General features: G+C 46.7%; 2 protein-coding genes across 10 annotated transcripts in view; one reads left to right on the plus strand and one right to left on the minus strand.

Moving 5' to 3' along the window:
- LOC146789441 (ATP-binding cassette sub-family B member 5-like) overlaps nucleotides 1–17584 on the minus strand; it is a 1226636-nt gene that overhangs the window by 1035493 nt on the left and 173559 nt on the right. The window lies entirely within an intron of this gene.
- Nucleotides 1–17584, plus strand: part of LOC146789442 (uncharacterized) — a 379805-nt gene that overhangs the window by 153262 nt on the left and 208959 nt on the right. The gene's annotated exons all lie outside the window — the stretch shown is intronic.

The raw sequence follows: 17584 nt of genomic DNA on the forward strand, positions 1-17584 counted from the left end.
AAATCGCCCTCGGGAGGGGAGCCGCGCGGCCCTTTTCCCATTTTTTTTCATAAAAAAAAGGGGTCAGGGCTTGGGGGATGGGGTCGCCAGGGTCTAAAAATTACTAAGAGATGGGGGGCCACACAACCCCCTTCTAAAAAAAATAATAAAAGAGACGCCCGCATCTTGCCGGAGGCCCACCCTTTTCCTGCACCACACTGCAAACGCGCCTCCTGGCGTGTTCTGGGCTGGGGGATTAAGTCCCCTAGAATGTTTTTTTTTTAAATCTTTTTTTTGACGACAGTAAATTAACTTTATGTATACAGGTATTGAGTATTTGTTACAGTCAGCGTCAATATAAGCGAGTTGTGGACGGTACATATGTCAATCACATTTATATAGATTCAGATTTCACATTAATAAGCATGCATAGGTACATCAGGAAGGGGAAAGGTAGGGGAAGAGGGGGAGTACAGGCGTTTCCACGATGTATATTCCATTTAGGTCTTTTTTGAGATAATTTCTTTGGACACCTTCTGTAAACCTACACTGTTTTTTCTCTAAACATGCACCAATCCATGTCCTGTTTCCACGATTTTAGGCCCGGTCCTCTCTTGTTCCCCCCATTCTGCCAGTATTTCGCTTAGCTAGCATGTGTCTCAAGGTTGTCCATAGTTTCTACTTGCTACTCAAGTCTTTCAGCACTCACATATTGAGAAGACACCTTCTAGCCTCTAGGTTCAGGTCCTGACCCAGCACCTCCGTCATACATTTTAGCACACACATCCAGTATTTACAAATGATGTTGCATTCCCCCAGAATATGCAGAAACGTGACCTCCTTCCCACAGTTTCGTCTACACCTTGAGTCCTCCCCACATCCCATTCGGGCCAAGGCTGATCCTGAATAGTATGTTCTATGCAGAATTTTCAGCTGTACTAGCTTAAGCCGCGATGAGATTGCGACTTCCCTTGGAGAGCCTCCGTTCAGTCCTCATCATCTAGTTCTAACAGGTCATGTGCCCACTTCTCCCGAAGCCGTATTAGGGGATCTACTGTGTGATTAATTAGCTTTCGGTAGGTGAGGGATATTGATTTGTAAGGCATGTAGCCGTTGAGGAGTCTGTCCTCCAGCAGTGTTGCTTCGGGTAGAGTCTCCCCTAACGGGATGTATGCATACAGGGTGTGCCTCACTTGGAAGCATCTGATTATTTCCGAGTCTGCTTGGTCATATTCTCATTGCAGCACAGAGAATTCTATCACTTTGCCCTCCTTCCGCGTGGCCAACCCTAGACAGCCCTATTAGGTCCCAACTATCAAAGCCCTTGGTGTTTCTAAGTGTTCCCAACAAGTAAGAATCCCACAGGGGGGGTAGATTGTGTGATTTTCTTGTCCCAGCCAAGACTTTTGTAGGTTGTAGGTTGTATGCCAAATCCAGACAGAGTGTGCCATACGTCCCGTAAAACTCAACTTGGCGGGTCTGGAGAAGAGTGCCCTGACATAGGATCCTCATGGTAGAAGCCATCTAGCCATTAGATATTTTGGGTTATTATCTGGCCGGTATATGCCCTGGTTAATTGTGCCGCCCAGTAGTATGTCCTCCATCGTACACACCCCGCACCAACTTGGGAAATTATATTCAAGGCCTTCCCTTTACCCAAAAGAGGGCTCTTTGCTCACCTTCTATTGCCGCAAAGTAAGTAGCTGGGATGGGAGTGGGTGAGTTATGTAGAATATACAGGAAGCGGCGTAGGGAGATCATTTCAAAAAGTGCTGCCCTGCCCAGCAGGGACAGCGGGAGAGACGTCCAGTGCTCCACATCACTTCGAAGTCGCCGCAGTGGTGGCAGAAGGTTGTGGTCGTAGTATAGGATAACACAAAAAGGGAATGGGGGTCCAAGGGAATGAGTTTAAAGACCTGCAAGAAGTTTTACCCCAATGAATAATCACAAAACACACAAATAACCTCTCGGGTCTGAACAACCTTGAACCATGAGCATGGAAAGGGAAAATGCTATGATCAAACTGTGTCTAAAATGACAGTGCCCTAATAAGGAAAGGAATCCCTTTTAAGGATGAATGCCCTCACTCACCAAAGGGTGACATGCTTCATCATTTGGGCTTTCTCCTCTCAGTGAGAAAGCCCAGTCCCACTGAGGGCTACAACCACCGCACTGAGAGGTGGGAGCTCAGGGATGTTTTACAATTGTGTGGAGAATAAGGATGCTAAAATCCCAAAGAAGAGCACTTTTCGTGAGTGAGGGCATTCATCCTTAAAAGGGATTCCTTTCCTTATTAGGGCACTGTCATTTTAGACACAGTTTGATCATAGCATTTTCCCTTTCCATGCTCATGGTTCAAGGTTGTTCAGACCCGAGAGGTTATTTGTGTGTTTAGTGGTTGTAGTATAACCTAGGGTCTCCAGTGATATAAATGCCAAGATATTTAAAGCCATTCACTGCCTCCGCCACTCTACACCTCTTGAGCAGGATCGGGAACCCTTCCCTAAGCACTTAGATCAATGATTAGGTCCAGTTGATGGCATATCCAGAGTACCTGCCAAATTTGGTGAATATATCAAGAACTGTATTTATTGAGGCCCACGGCGATGGCAAGTATAAAAGGATGTCGTCAGCATATAGGGAGATACGATCCTCCCATTCCTCTAACCATTTCAGACCCCTTATGATTGGGTTTCTACCAATCCTGCTCACCAGCTCCAGTGCCAGGGTATAGAGCAGCGGGGACAGAGGGCATCCCTGCCTTGTCCCGACTTTATATTATTCACTACCACCTGTGCCAACAGTTCAGAGTACAGGAGTTTCACCAATCCAATAAATCCTGGGCCAAACCCCATCTTCTTCATCTCCGCGAAGAGATAGGGCCATTCAATCGTACTGAATGCCATGGTGGCATCCAGGGACATCACCACCCTCCCTTAGCCTGTCTACTCTCCCAAGTTTCCCGTGGAGTCGACGGAGATTTAGGTGTTTCTAGATGGCATGAAGCCAGATTGATCCGGATGGACCAGGCCAGAAATCACTCCGACCAAACGTCTCGCCAACAGTTTGGCTAATATCTTCGCCTCGGTATTCAATAGTCAGATAGGTCTCTATGAGGAGCATTGGTCCCCAGGTCTACCTTCCTTATGTATGACCACCACTGTGGCGATCCGCTGATCTTGGTGAAGTTGTCCTATCTCCCGGCTTTCCTCGTACATTGCTTTGAGGTAGGGAGCTATTTTATCGGGTTTTTGATTTGTAAAGTTTTATTGGGAGGCCGTTGGGGCTCATTGCCTTCCTGGATTGTAGACCCTTAATGGCCGGTTCTACTTTGTCGTTTGTAAGTTCACTATAAAGGAAGTCACAGACAGTCTCCGATAGTATCGGAAGCCGAATATCAGTTAATAAGGCCCTCGACTCTTCTACCGGACGATCAGAGTGAGATTTATATATCCGACTGTAATATTTGGCAAATTCGTCCGCAATCAACTGCGTGTCTGAAATTGTTACCCCCGCTTCAGCTGTAAGTTCGGTGACCAGGCGATTTGCATGATCACGCCGGTCTAGCCATGCACGTAATTTGCCTGCTCTGTCCCCAAGCTCGTATGCTCTAGCGAGTTTTTCCCTTTGTAATGTTTTGATTCTATCCGTACCTACACTTTTATATTTTTCCTTCTTAAAGTTGAGTTTGTGAGTTGTGTCAGGGTCCACGGACACAAGCAATTCCCCTTCCAGCACTAAGATCTCTTCTTCCAACTTAGTTAGTTCAGCCTTCTTCTCTTTTCTTGCCCTGGTTATCTGAGAGATTGCCTGCCCCTGAACCACTGGTTTAAATGCCTCCCAGAGCGTCTGAGCCGGCCCACAGATCCCTCATTGTCCTGGAAATAGTGCTCAACTGTCAAGGCTATATTCTGCCTTATAGCGGGGTTACGTAAGTGCCACGGATTTATTCTACCCACCTGATCTTCACCCCCTCCCACCTGTACCCACATTAGAGAGTTGTCAGATATACCTTGTGCCATATGTCTAATTTCTGTGACATCTCCCACATGATCTGCTGGTGTGTGGATATAGTCAATACGGGAGAGGCTTGTGCACTCCGGAGTGAAATGTAAACTGGGTATCAGTGGGATGGCGGATTCACCATGTGTCTGCCAATCCAATAGCATCTAGAAAGGTGGGCAGAACCAATTGCTACGGGCCCCAGGTCTCTGGGGGGACAGTGATCCCGCCTGTCACACACAACGGAGTTGAAGTCCCCTCCAAGCATCAGCTTCCCGTCTGGAAACTCTACCATAGTGCTTCCCAAATCTCGAAATGCCATTGCCTGTAGCTCTGGGGGGACATAGACGGACACCAGGGTTAGTGACCCTCCTTCCCATTTTCTCTGCATTGCTGTGTATCTAACCAATTTGTCAGTCCAGGTGCGTTCAGTGGACATCGTAAAGGATTAACGCATCATAATGCTGACACCCCGTGAGCCTGAGGTTAACCCCGAGTTTACAACCAGACAGTAGCCCCACCTGTACAGTGCTCTGCATGTGTTTCCTACCAGTTGTGTCTCCAGTAGCAAGACCACATCTGGGCCATGTCTATTAATATACTGTAAAACTATTCCCCTCTTTAGCTTATCCCCCAAACTGTTTTGTTCCAGGATAGAAGTCTGAGGTTTTTTCACCCACTGAACCCATTTTCACCTCCCCCACACCCCTCCCTTGTGCTGTCTTTAACTCCCATTACTAGGCATGTGTGAATGTTTACTTGGCTGATCACAGGCATCCTGGGGTCTTTTGTTGTACCATCTCTCTCAAACCCGGCTGTGAAATTTACTTGGCTGTCCCTCAATTGAACTGGTTTAAAACGTAATCCCCAACATACCCCCTACCTGCCTCCTTGCACTCTGGGCCTAAAACTGCCCAAACCCCAATAGTGCAGAGTGCATGTTGCCTTATTCTGCTAAACTAAATAATAAATCGGGGGTAGCAATACCCCGCACACAGCCATACACCTGCTACTGTATGTCCCCAGTCTGTTTACTAAAACATATTTGAATTCAAACTGAGTCACTTAGTGCAGGTATGGTCTTCTTGATTAGCCGGTTGTGTTTCGCCAGAGCGTCGTCTGAAGAAAAAAGGTTTAAGCCCAAATCTGTTCTAATCGGCACTCATTGTAGCTTGATTGTCTGAGGATAAATGTCTAGTAGGAGAAGGGGTCCTTTCTCATCGTGCATTATGGTCTTTCGCCGGTCCCCAGCCCTTCAGACATTCTTGTGCTGCCTCTGGGGTATCAAAGAACCAGGACATGCCGTCCACCTCTATTCACAGTTTTGCGGGAAATAGCATTGAGTACCGAATACCTTTGTCCCTCAACTGTTTCTTGACATTGAGGAAGGTACTTCTTTGTCTCTGGACCACAATGGTAAAATCTGGAAAGAAGGACAGTTCACTGTTCTCGAATTTCTTTTGAGCCATTTACAGTATGGTGTCGCGGTACCTAAAATTCAGGAGCTTCGCCAGGATTGGGTGCAGTGGAGCTCCCGGCTTAGGCCTCCCCCCTGGTACCCTGTGGACTCTTTCAACCGTGAAATATTTTGATAGGGTTTTGGGCCGAAGGTGATTCAGTGTTAAGTCCTCTACGAATAGGTCCACAGCTGGCCCTCTGCCTCCTCGGGAACCCCAGTGATCCTAACATTGTTGCGTAGCGATCGATCTTTATAGTCATCCAGCTGATCTTCTGTCCTTCTCTGAGCGGCCTGAAGTTCTTTAATCTCTAGTCGCATCTGATGGGTTTCGCTACTGAGCTCAGTAGTAACCACTTCCATGGATTTCACTTTCTCACTTGTCTTCTGCAAATCGGCTCTAATCAGTGTTATTTCGATAGTAATGGTATCCATTCTTTGTTCTAGTGAGGTGCATACTCCTGCTATGGCTGCCATGACGTCCTTGAGTGTAGGCTCCCCTGTAGCTGGGTTCGTCATCTTATCTGCCTCTCCTTTGTTAGCGGGAAAAACAACAGGAGTATAACCCATAAACCTAGTTGAGATCTGGGTAGGCAGATTAACAAATATGCAACAATATCTCAACCGGATTCATTCAAGATAATTATGCTTGTATGTGCAAGACATTACAATAGAAGAACAAAGGTGAGAGACTCCAAGTTATTTGCTGAATGTGCTCTTAGGCATCATATATTTAGAGGATTGAGATATACATAACAGTTATACCAGCACTGTTGAGCATGTATGCAGTGGCAACCCAAAAGAAGTGCACATTGTGCTCGTGATAAAACGTGACAGCGCAAGTGACAACGTGAGAAAAACACAGCGCAGGGCGCAAGGTGAAGAATAAAATATAATATATATAGAATTATTGGTTCACATCATGATTATTTCAAAACGATAGGCTATGATTTTCAGCGATTCCGAGAACCAAAGTACGGTGTGCGCCAAAGAGCACATTCAGCAAATAACTTGGGGTCTCTCACATTTCTTCTTCTATTGTAATGTCTTGCACATACAAGCATAATTATCTTGAATGAATCCGGTTGAGATATTGTTGCACCTTTCTTTTTTCTGCACTTCTTTTACCTCTTTTTGCTCATCTCTTCCACTTTCTGTACCTCACTTCCTTCTTCATGTACCCCTCTTGCTTCTTTCTGCACCCTTCTTCCCTCTTTCTGTACCTCTCCTGCCTGTTTCTGCACCTGTCTTGCCTCTTTCTACATTTCTCTTTTCTCTTTCTGCACCCCTCTGTCTGTACCTCTGTTGCTTCTTTCTGCACTTCTCTTGATTTTTTCTGCACCTCTGTTGCTTCTTTCTGCACCCCGCTTGCTTCTTTCTGCAGCCCTCTTCCCTACTTCTGCACCTCACTTGCCTCTTTCTGCAACTCTCCCACCTCTTTATGCAGTTCTCTTGCTTCCTCCTGTACCTCTCTTGCCTCTTTCAACACATCTCTTGCCTGTTGCTGCACCTCTCTTGCCTCTTTCTGCACCTCTCTTGCTTCTTTCTGCACCCCTTTTGCCTGTTTCTGCACCCCTCTTCCATCTTTGTGTAACTCTCTTACCTCTTTCTACACCTCACTTTCCTCTTTCTGCACCACTATTGCCTCTTTCTGTACCTCTGTTGCTTCTTTCTGCACTTCTCTTGCCTCTTTCTGCACCCTTCGTTCCTCTTTCAGCACCTCTGTTGCTTCTTTCTGCAGTTCTCTTGTTCTGCACCCCTCCTGCCTCTTTCTGTATCCCTCTTGCCTCTTTGTGCACCTCTCCTACCCCTTTCTGTACCCCTCTTGCCTATTTCTACACCTCTGTTGGTTCTTTCTGCACTGCTCTTGCTTCTTTCTGTACCTTTGTTCCAAATTTATGCATCCCTCTTCCCTCTTTCCGTACCTCTCTTGCCTCAGTCTGCCCACCTGTTCACTCTTTCTGTAACCCTTTTGCCTGTTTCTGAAACTTACCTCTTTCTGCAGTTCTCTTGCCTCCTTCTGCACCTCACTTGCCTCTTTCTGCACTGCTGTTGGTTCTTTTGCACTGCTCTTGCTTCTTTCTGCACCTCTCTTGCAAATTTCTACACCCCTCTTGCTTCTTTCTGCATCCCTCTTACCTCTTTCTGCAACTCTTTTGCCTCTGTCTGCACCCCTGTTCCCTCTTTCTGTACCTCTTTTGCCTGTTTCTGCAACTCTCTTGCCTCATTCTGCAGTTCTCTTACCTCCTTCTGCATCTCTGTTGCTTCTTTCTCACTTCTCTTGCCTCTTTCTACACCCCTGTTGCTTCATTCTGCATTTCCCTTGCTTCTTTCTGCACCTGTCTTGCTTCTTTCTGTACCCCTGTTGTCTCTTTCTATACTTGTCTTCCCTGTTTCTGCACCTCTCTTGCCTCTTTCTGCACCTCTCTTGTCTCTCTGCACCTCACTTGCTTCTTTCTGTACCCCTCTTACCTCTTTCTGAACCCCTCTTCCCTCTTTGTGCAACTCTCTTGCCTTTTTATACACCCCTCTTCCCTCTTTCTGTACCACTCTTGCCTCTTTCAGCACCTCTGTTGCTACTTTCTGCACTTCTCTTCCTTCTTTCTGTACCCCTCCTGCCTCTTTCTGTATCCCTTTTGCCTCTTTGTGCCCCTCTCTCATCCCTTTCTGCACCCCTCTCGCCTCTTTGTGCACCTCTGTCAGTTCTTTATGCACTGTTCTTGGTTCTTTCTGCACCTCTTTTGCAAATTTGCGCATCCCTGTTTGTCTCCCTCTCTTGCTTCTTTCTGCTCTTCTCTTGCTTCTTTCTGCAATGCTCTTGCTTCTTTCCCGCACCTCTCTTGCATATGTCTGTATCCCTCTTGCTTCTTTCTGCACCCCTGTTGCCTCTTTCTGCACCTTTCTTGCATGTGTCTGCACCTCTCTTGCCTCTTTTTGCACCTCTGTTGCTTCTTTCTGTACTTCTCTTGCCTATTTTTGCACCCCTCTTGCCTCTTTCACTACCTCTGTTGCTAGTTTCTGCACTTCTCTTGCTTTGTTCTGCACTTCACTTGCCTCTTTCTGTACCCCTATTGCCTCTTTCTGCACCTCTGTTGGTTCTTTCTGCACTGCTCTTGCTTCTTTCTGCACCTCTGTTCCAAATTTCTGTATCCCTCTTGCCTCTTTCTGTAGCCCTCTTCCCTATTTCTGCGCCTCGCTTGCCTCAGTCTACCCACCTGCTCCCTCTTTCTGCACCCTTTTTGCCTGTTTCCGCAACTTTCTTGCTCCTTTCTATAGTTCTCCTGTCTCCTTCTACACTTCTGTTGCTTCTTTCTGTACATCTCTTGCAAATTTCTGCACCCTCTTGCCTCCTTCTGCACCTCTGTTGGTTCTTTCTGCACTGCTCTTGCTTCTTTCTGTATCTCCTTTGTCTGTTTCTGCACTTCTCTTGCCTCCTTCTACACCTATGTTGCTTCTGTCTGCACTTCTCTTGCCTCTAGCTGCACCCCTTTTGCGTCTTTCTGCAGCTCTGTGGCTTCTTTCTGCACTTCTGTTGCTTCTTTCTGTACCTCTCTAGTTTCTGTCTGCACTCCTCTTGCCTCTTTCTGCAGCTCTCTTGCCTCTTTCTACACTTCTTGTGCCTCCTTCTGCACCTCTGTTGCTTATTTCTGCACTTCTTTTTCTTTTCCTTTTTCTGCACCCCTCTTGCCTCTTTCTGCACCTCTGTTGCTTCTTCTGCACTTCTCTTGCTTCTTTCTGTACCTCCCTTGCTTCTTTGGTACCCCTCTTGCCTCTTTCTATACCCCTCTTCCCTCTTTCTGCACCCCACTGCCCTCTTTCTACACCTGTCTTGCCTCCTTCTGCACCTCTGTTGCTTCTTTCTGTACTTATCTTGCCTCTTTCTGCACCCCTCGTGCCTCCTTCTGCACCTCTGTTGCTTCTTTCTGTACTTCTCTTGCTTCTTTCTGCATTTCTGTTGCTTCTTTCTGTACTCCTCTTGCATCTTTTTGCACCTTTCTTCCCTCTTCCTGCAAATCTCTTGCCTCTTTCTACACCCCAGTACCCCTTTTTCTGCACCTCCCTTGCCTGTTTCTGCAACTCTCCTGCCTCTTTCTGCAGTTCTCTTGTCTCCTTCTGCACCTCTGTTGCTTCTTTCTGCCCTTCTTTTGCCTCTTTCTGCACCCCACTTGCCTCCTTCTGCACCTCTTTTGGTTCTTTCTGCACTGCTCTTGCTTCTTTCGGCACCTCTCGTATAAATGTCTATACCCCTCTTGCCTCTTTTTGCACCTCTCTTCTCACTTTCTGCACCTCTCTTGCCTCTATCTGCACTCCTGTTCCCTCTTTCTGCACCTCTTTCACCTGTTTCTGCAACTCTCTTGCTTTTTTCTGAACTTTTCTCTCCTCTTTCTGTACTCAAATGGGAGGTGCAAGCTGCTATGTTTAAACGTCTGCATGCTATCATGGCTGAGGTATATGTCTACTTGTATATATATTCTTACATGTGTTATGCATCTGAAGATGGTAGCTTAAAAAGTGGGTAACTTCTCCTATAGGTTGTCAAATTTTCTCAGTTCTGCTCTGTCATTCGGTTGCACAGGCAGACATGTCTTATGTATATATGTGTTATAGTGCTCCTCAAATATGCTATTGAATACCCATGTGCCCTGTATTGTGAGCAGAACGAAATGCATACACCTTTTTTTACACAAATTAAACAGAGTATGCTGTTTGAAACACAAGTATTTAAGTGTTTGTATGTTTATTTTCATTTAACATGTCACTAGGTAAAAGCATAGATAGACATGCATACCTTCACAAACTTGGTCGGACTTACAACAGTGATATGCTTAGAATGGCTGTTTTATATTTGGTAGGCCTAACATTCTGAGCAGTCGATTAATAGTGAACCTTCAAGAGAAAAGTGAGGTTTAAGACATCTTCGGAGAAGGATTAGTGATTAGGGTACTTTGTATGAGTCTGTTATAAGGTACAGTCAAAGCAGGCCTCTTTCTGCACCTCCATTGGTTCTTTCTGCACATCTCTTGCTTCTTTTTGCATCTTTCTTCCTCTTTCTGGACTTCTGTTGACTCTTTCTGCACCTTTCTTCCTCTTTTTGGACTTCTGTTGCCTCTTTCTGCATTCCTCTTGATTCTTTCTGCACCTTTGTTCCTCTTTCTGCACCTCTCTTGCCTCTTTCTGCACTTCTCTTGCTTCTTTCTGCACCTTTTTTCCTCTTTCTGCACAAGTCCTACCTATGTAGGCATAGTTAGAAATTAGGTGGTGCTGTGTTGAAGTGGTGCTGTGCTGATGGTGAAGTGGTGCTGCATGGATGCTGAGTTGCTGCTGAGGTGAGGCTGTGTTGTTGGTGGTGCACTAATGCAGAGATTGCGCTGTGCGCATGCTGAGATGGTGCTGTGCTGATGTTGAGCTGGTGCTAAGGTGGTGCTGCGCTGATGCTGAGTTGGTGGTGCACTGATGAGGAGATAGTGCTGTGATAATGCTGAGATGATGCTGTGCTGATGCTGAGGTGTTACTCAGGTGGTGCTGAGTGATGCTGATTTGTGCTGAGGTGGTGGTGCACTGCTGAGGAGGTGGTGCTGTGCTAATGTGGGGGGAATGCTGTGCTGATGCTGAGATGGTGCTGTGGTGGTGTTCAGGTGGCCCTGTGTTAATGCAGAGGTGGTGCTGCACTGATTCTGAGTTGGTGCTGCACTGGTGAGGAGGTGGTGCTGTGTTGATGCTGAGATGGTACTGATGTGGGGCTGCGCTGGTGCTGAGGTGGTGCTGCACAGTGGCTGAAGTGGGGCTTCACTGGTGGTGGTACACTGATGCTGCTGAGATAGTGCTGTGCTGATGCTGAGATGGTGCGGTGTTGATGTTAAAGTAGTGCTGCGCTGGTGCTGAGGTGGTGCTGTCCTAATGCTGAGTTGGTGGTGCACTGATGAGGAGGTGGTGCTGTGATGATGCTGAGGTGATGATGAGTGGTGCTGTGGAGCTGAGTCATGCTAAGATGGTGCTGCTCTGATGCTGAGTTGGTGCTTCACTGGTGGTGGTGCTATGATGAGATAGTGCTGCGCTGATGCTGAATTGGTGTGCTGATGCTGAGGTTGTGCTACACTGATGCTGAGGCGGTGCTGTGCTGATCTGTGCTGGTGGTGAGGTGGTGGTGCACTGATGCTGAGGTGGTGCTGAGTGATACTGAGGCGGTGCTTAGGTGATGCTGTGTGTAGGAGAGTAGGATCTGCTTCACATGTTTACCCCCACTTTTTGCTGGTGTTTCACTGTTTTTCTACTTTAGTCTGGCTGGAACCCTGCTATTCAGGGCCCCAGCCTAGCTGCTTCCCCTCTAAAATGATTCCATGTACTTTAGGTACATTACAGATTGGATCTGAGGTGCCCTTGTAAGCCCCTGGTATATGGTATACTATGTACCCAGGTCATAGGTACCCCAGAGGCCTACCAGGTGCTGAAGCATGTATTATGCCACCCCTGGAAAGCCACCCAAAATGACAACATAGGTCTGCTACTGCAGCCTGGGTAAGGTGGCGCAAGCACCCCTTACTGTGATATAGGTTACCTATATCACTATATATATATATATATGCATACATATAAACCTATAAGTCACTCCTAGGGCAGGCCTTATCAATCCTGAAGGCAGAGTGCTTGGTTCTTATGCATGAGCAGAGCCCCTCTGCAGCATTCAGAGACCATTCTCTGATGCTGTTTGTAGTGCAGCCTGACCATATACTCTTAAGTGCATTATAACCAAACAGTAAATGGTAACTTTGGACTGGCTGCACCGAAACATGTTGTGTTTGGTGTCAAACACCTTGGAATCATACCCCCACACCAGTAACTGGTGTGGGAGTATGATCCTACCCTTCTAGAGGGAGAGAAATGACAGCACTGGTACACCCGGTAGAAACTTAATAGAGCCCTGGCATCACAAAATGGATGCTGCAGCCACAGACAGGGGTCTGGCCTCCTGTTGTTGACCGGAACTCCGGCAGGGGAGGCCTGGACAATAGGTTTCCTGTCACAGGGAGGTGTAACCACCTCCCAGACAGGCTTATGTGTATTGGGGCTGGGTGGGAGCACTCTCTGAGTGCTTTGAAGTCCTGCACTGGGGGCACATTTGGTGTCCCTGTCCATAGTCCAGCTCAAACTGGTTCAGGGGCTTCCAGCCCCTGCTCTGGTGCGAAACTGGACAAAGGAAATGGGTGTAGCCACCTCTCTTTCCAAACCCTCCCATAGGTGGGTCCCCAGAGTATGTCCAACCCCCTACCTTAGTATAAGTATGGGACCCCAGTCATTAGGACTTTAGATTACCCTGGAAGAAACTCTGAAGCCAAATCCTGGACCTTTGACGCTCTTCTCAAGACCAGAGGACTGAAGAAATCTCCCTTGGGGTCGAGAAGTGACTCCCCTGCTTGGCAGGCACCAAAGAAACAATTTGCCGGTCTGCATCATCGAAGCTCCCACCGGACTCTGAAGTATTTGCAGCCCAGGAAGAGGATTTCCAGACATCTCAGAGGCCGACCCGAGTCCTTAGCAAAGCTGAGACCTGCAGCCCTCATTAGTAGCGTGAAACCGGAACTCCTGGTCACCGTGCATTTCTGCAAGTGCATTGACTTCTCGACATCTCTTGAAATTGTGCTTGGGCTGACTTATAGCCCCCACATCAAGCACTGAATCCACCGAAGATTGTCAGCCTGGTCATTCCGAGTGACCCGTGGGCCACCATTTTGTGTTTCGTCTTGAGGTCCCTTCGCGATCCCTGGTCCGTTGACAGGTGGGTCCCTGAGGGGGTAACTTTGTATTTCCTTGGGCTTCCCTGGTTGCTCCAGATGTGCCCTGACTCCCAACCAAGTGGTGAGTCCCACAGACCTTGCTGGTCTGCGTGGGTTGCTGTTGCCAAGGCTTGTTTTGTCCAATCCGGGCACCAACACTGCAGCACTCAACATCCTTTGTGGGACAGCTCGAATCCAGCTCCTGATCATCCTCGACACCTCCTGATCCTCGTGGCTGAAGAGTCAAGCTTCACCTCTTTCACCTAAAATCACCCAACATCGGTGGGCGTCTGCTCATCGCTTTCCTGGTCACTGGCTAGTGACCCAGACTCTGTCCCCTCTGCTTTCAGGTTCTTCTCATCTTCAATACAGGCTTAGATCTCTTCGGACACTTCGCTTCTTCATGGCAGCAGCACTTCTTTGCCAGCTCCTACTGAAATCGACGACGCGACCCAACACCAAAAGACACCTATGCACCCGGCTTCCCTGGGTGAGGTAACACGAGTACTCCGGTGCTCCCGTGGGTGATAGCCCTAGAACTTCCTAAGCCCAAAAGGGTATGGTCCTGACTCATTTCTAAGTGTCCCTAATCTCTTAAAAATCTAACCGCAACTTTCCCCGTAGAAGCTAACGGGAGCTTGCGGCTGTGTTCACACACTGCACACGGCCCCGTGGGTCCCCTGTGTCACTACCTTGGGTGGTTCCTTGGGGTCCCAGCGATTCTACAAGCTCTAGGCCTTGTGTCTAGTGAAGTTGAGGTTCTTATACCACTATTTTAGTATATGGTTTGGCTCATCCCTAGGGCCTGACGTGTATTTGTGCTATTTTTAAGGGTGGGCGTAGTTCGCGAAGTAGCACTTCGCGAAGCTACGCAAAGTGAAGTTCGCACTACGCGTAGCACTTCGCGAACTGCGTAGTAACATGTTCGCACTGTGCAAGATGTTGTTTTCAATGATTGCACAGTGCGGACAAGCAACCGGCACTGTGCAATCATTGAAAATGGCATCTTGCACAGTGCGAGCTGTAGTTTTCTGCTGCTCGAGTAGATTTTTACTCGAGCGGCAGCTTTCTCAACGCGAACTGTTAGTTTCTCATCGCGAGCGGTCGCAAGCATACGCGACCCCTCGCAATGAGAAACCTGACCTCCTCGCATTGGGAATCTCGCCGGGAGGTTTATTTTCCATGCTCGCGATCGCCAACTTGATGTTGCTGATCGCGAACAAGGAGAAAGTCTCGCCGGGATGTCATTTTGCTTGCTCGCGGTCGCCAACTTGACGTTGAGGACCGCGAGCAAGCAAAAAATGACCGCAGCACTACGCAACACTACGCTACGCGTGTTCGCACTGTGCTACGTGCAGTTCGCGAAGTAGCGCGAACTTCGCAAACTTCGCGAGCGTAGCGTAGTGCTTCGCCCAGGCTTAGCTATTTTACTGTGATTATTGAAGTGTAACTTATGTGTTTTGACCTCTAGTCTCATAAAGAGACGAGAAGGGTGTGTTTAGTAATAAATACATATATTTTATATATATATCTGGTGTGGATATCTTTCATTTAGTGACTCGAGAGATTATAGACTGGTAAAACAAGCTGCTTTACATTCCTTCTAGACTTAGCCTGAAGGCTGCTCTCCATAGCTACCACTAGGATAGCTTTCAATAAAGGTTGTCTTTAACCTATAACCAATAAGGGGTTGTTTGGACTGATACAGGGTGCCCGCTATAACTAGTGAACAGCATATATCAGGCCAACTTCTCACACTGTGCAAATCTGTATTTATTAGAGGTATTCGAGTAATTGCAAAGGACAGGTTGGAACTTTGATGCTACTGTGTGCCATCATGCATTTAATAATAGTGAAAAACTATTTTTTAAGAACCACCGAGCATACATGAATGTGTTCTTTATTTCGACCAATCCATGTACAATGCATGTAACTTTGGAAAAAACAAACATACTTTTTTTTTTTAAATACAGTAAATTTTACCGAACGATTACTTAGGATGCAGATATCTTAGCTGGCATATGTGGCCCAATGGGGGAAGCAGAAAAACAAGGATGTGTGCACAACTGGACATAAACAGTAAAAATGACAGAATTACATCTCACAAAGATTAAATGATAAATATGATAGAATAACGAATGCAAAAGTGCGCAAAATTTGTGTAAAGCTGCGGTGAACCTTTTTAACCAGTACTGAAAAGTTTGGGCTGATTCCCCACTCCCTCCGCCTCCCAGACAGAAGCCGAACCAAAACATCTGGACCGTGCTATACAACACAGTTTATTGGCACGATGCGTCAAGCAAACATTGACAAGGATACATTGAATACATCAACAGGGTATAAATTATATTTTATTTAATAGACTGATTTGCCAAATTGCAGGTTATTTCCTGGCCTGGGCACTGGTAAGGGGGGTGGGGGAGTCAGTCACAGCCCTAAAGAGGTGCTTGCTTCAGGTGCAGAGGGCTGCTACCAGGAGCGGCCATGAAAGGAGAGCACTCAGGAATGGGGACATAGGAGTAACATTAAGCACCCTTCCTTAACAGAACGATGGGAAATGCAGGGGTCAGCCTTCCAGGAGAAGCGATGCAGAGGTGAGCAGTAAAGGAGTACAACAGGACATGGGAATAGCAGAACAGACCGCTGGTCTTTTCGTGCAATCCTTAGATACAGCGCTCTGAACCCCAGTGTGGTGAAGTTGGTTGGTACGATAATTTTTTTTTTTTTTTTTTAAATCGGTCATATAGGTGCATGTACAGAAAACAGCTGTTCTCCTCCGTTCTCACGTCTTAAGAATACCTCCAGCGAGGCTGGGCACTTATATCCTCTTGTTTACCCACGTATTATAGATTGTGCACCGTAAAGCTGCAGACTGTCTGGTACTTGTGTATGGTACTTGTGTATGGTCATACTGATGTGATGAGGTTCGATTTCACTTAAAGTGGACCGTTTTATGCATGATAAGCTTGGCAAACCTGATCAATGTTCATATGCACTGTCGGAACCTGGGTCTCCGTCCTGAATACCCTTATATTGTTTTTGAAATGCGAAATTTGGTATAAGTTTTATTTGATTGTTAAAAATATGTATTATATTATTTACAGTGTTCCCCTGATGAAGGGATTTCCCGAAATGCATTGGGACTTGCAACTACCATATGGAATTATGAAGCACAAGAAAATGCAATGAATCTGATGATTATGCGATTGCATTCCAGCATAAGAATTTGTGTTTAATTACTTCAGATATGTTACAATGACGACTGTGCTTTGGATTTGTTTTGGTTCACTGTTTTATGCATCATTAGGCACTATATGTTTTGAAATGGATATTAGATTGTAGACTCAAATGAAGTACATTGCAATATTTTGAGCACCAAGCGGGCATGTGGATAGTGCATCTTGTTTATATGTGACAGGTTCTGTTCGCATACATATTTGTTTAGATTACCTGACAGGAGCTGGTCAGGATTACAAGGTTGCGGGGAGCGTGGCTAAGGCGCTGCGCAAGATGGCCGCTTAGGGATTCCACTCCGTAGACCGGGACGCGTCTTTGAAATGCCGACGCGGTTCCCTCCTTGCCTGCTGTCTCCTTCTGGCCGCATGGTGCTCTGGACTGCTTCGTGCCTCTGGTGAGCACTTTTGGGTTCTCGCCGCGTTACGCGTCATGCTGCTTTTGCCGACGGACTTATCCCCTGAGAAGCGCCCGCCATTTTGAATATGCGCGCTCTGTTAGAGACCACCGATGCTGCTGATTCCTTATTGCTCATTGATTGACTTTTCCAACAAATTGCTGTTTTCTCTTGTTTTTTACTTCTATGGACAGTTTAAATGCATTTTTACATGAGGAATGATTCCTCCTCATGTGTTGCCATGCTGCATTACTACTGCAACTGTCTCCTCACGCTGCCTGCCATTTTGTATGTGACTTTAGGCATTTAGATAGGTCTGCTGCCTTTAATTCTTTGTACCTCAGATAACTTTATATTTTTACATTTTATCGCAAAGAATCATATAAACACCTCCTACTGGACATTTTTTTTACCTCATTTGCTTACCTGGCTCACATGTCCTACACAGGAGTTCCAGTATTCCCTGTGAGTGGTTTATTCCCTCGTCTGCCTATTCTTCCATCAGTGCACATCTCCATCAACTAATTTTACTGGAATTTCATTTATTTATTTATTTATTTTTTGAGGCCCTGTGCGCCCTGAAGGTCAGATATATATGGGAAAGCTGCGTAATCCAAAATTTGTTTTCGTTCCTTCTAAGTCCGTTCCTTTGGAGGCATCTTCTCACATAGGCCAAATGGCTGGAGTTGCCTCTACTCGTTCCTCCCCGACGCAGCCTTCTGTAAGTAAATGATCATCACCTGC

Source organism: Triturus cristatus, chromosome 10 (assembly GCF_964204655.1).
Source record: "Triturus cristatus chromosome 10, aTriCri1.1, whole genome shotgun sequence".
Lineage (NCBI taxonomy): Eukaryota > Metazoa > Chordata > Amphibia > Caudata > Salamandridae > Triturus > Triturus cristatus.